We start from the raw sequence: 1,715 nt of genomic DNA on the forward strand, positions 1-1,715 counted from the left end.
TAAGTGTTTGGTTGTGTTTAATTCATTCATGTGTTTTAGTGTCATAAAGATTACATCTAAAATGTATTTGACAAAAGCAGGATCCCTTTTAGCCAAGACCCCTTTTCAGCCTAGATTACATGGTTGCATTCAAGACAAGGTCGTTTTTATTGATCTGTTTCTCAGTGTCAGTAGAGGCCGACCAAAGTATTAAAAAAGATTCCGCTAATGTCTCCAGTCATCTAAAGTGTAGTAGAATTGCATAAAATGTTTATCAAAGGCCACATTTTTCCTGTGCAATGGAAGAAAAACGTCTCTGATATAGCCTATGACACTACGCGCTTATTAATAGACTAAATTATCACTATCCATTCTACTCATCACAATAGGAATGGTTGGCTTACATTAGTCTGTAAATCCGATGATAGAGGCATGCAATTCTTCTTTATAAAGGTGCCTTTTTCCGGTGAAAAAATTGCTTCCCCAAAACTTGAAACTCATGTCACGTTCTTTCAAAATCGAACCCAGAAGCAGACCAGGACAAGGAGCGTAGGAAGAAGGTGAGTATTTATTTACAAGTGAAAGTGAATGGGTAGATATATCCAGGTGGCGTAGCGGGCAGCGGTGGTGAGTTGATGGGAGTAAATAGGTGAATCCAATGGGGTAGCGGAATCCTCCGACGACCAGGCGGGAATGGGGTAAATGATCCGGGTGAGTAACTGAAGACAAAACAAACGGAGGTAAGTTTAAGGCAAGCAATACGTAAAAAACAACAAAACAAATTCTATCCAACTTGAGGCTGATACTATGGCACAACATACTGTTCATGGCTAACGATCCGGCAGGGAATGGATGTCAGGTCCGGGCTTATGAAGAGGAGAGATGATGATCAGGACCAGGTGTGCAGATAGCTGATGGGATACAGGTGCGGGTAATCAGAACTCCCAACTGGCTACATTGCCCGGCAACCAGACAGGGTGCGTTCCAGGACGCCGGAAAAACACTCCAGGACAGAACACAGGCAAAAACCCGACTCAGGAAACGGGATTCGTGACAGTACCCCCCCTCCGACGAACGCCACCGGGCGGACTACCCGGAGCGCCAGGGTGGAGGCGGTAAAAGTCACGAAGCAGGTCATCGTCAAGTATCTGACGCCGAGGAATCCAACTCCTCTCCTCAGGACCATATCCTTCCCAATCCACTAAATACTGGTACCCTCGACCCCGCCGTCTGGAGTCCATGATGCGGCGCACCGTGTAGACAGGACCACCTCCGATCATCCGAGGAGGAGGAGGACGAGGAGGAGGGGGCAACAGAGGACTGAGGTGAACCGGCTTGAGGCAGGAGACATGAAAGGTGGGATGTACTCTAAGTGTTGCAGGCAACTTGAGTCGGACTACAACAGGATTAATGATTCTCTCCACTACAAACGGACCAATGAACTTCGGTGACAATTTCCTCGACTCAGTCCGTAGAGGAAGATCCCGTGTAGCCAACCAAACCTTATCTCCGACCGTATAAGCGGGGGCAGGAATACGGTGACGATTCGCCTGGATCTGATACCGGTCAGAAACTCTAAGGAGAGCCTTCCTGGCCCGATGCCAGGTCCGGTGGCAACGACGAATGTGGGTCTGGACAGAGGGAACCGAGAGATCCCTTTCCTGAGAAGGAAACAAGGGAGGTTGGTAACCGTACAGGCACTGGAAGGGAGACATCCCAGTAGCAGATGAAGGGAG

The 1,715-nt window shown here is 48.2% G+C and overlaps 1 long non-coding RNA gene across 1 annotated transcript; it reads right to left on the reverse strand.

Moving 5' to 3' along the window:
* Window positions 1-531: 531 nt before the first annotated feature.
* On the reverse strand, window positions 532-935 carry LOC139551938 (uncharacterized). Its single transcript, XR_011670340.1, has 2 exons — window positions 801-935; window positions 532-698 (listed from the first exon to the last, which is right to left on the reverse strand). It is a non-coding gene; the product is annotated as an uncharacterized lncRNA (long non-coding RNA).
* Between the last annotated feature and the right edge of the window lie 780 nt (window positions 936-1,715).

This window comes from Salvelinus alpinus, chromosome 24 (assembly GCF_045679555.1).
Source record: "Salvelinus alpinus chromosome 24, SLU_Salpinus.1, whole genome shotgun sequence".
NCBI classification, from domain to species: domain Eukaryota; kingdom Metazoa; phylum Chordata; class Actinopteri; order Salmoniformes; family Salmonidae; genus Salvelinus; species Salvelinus alpinus.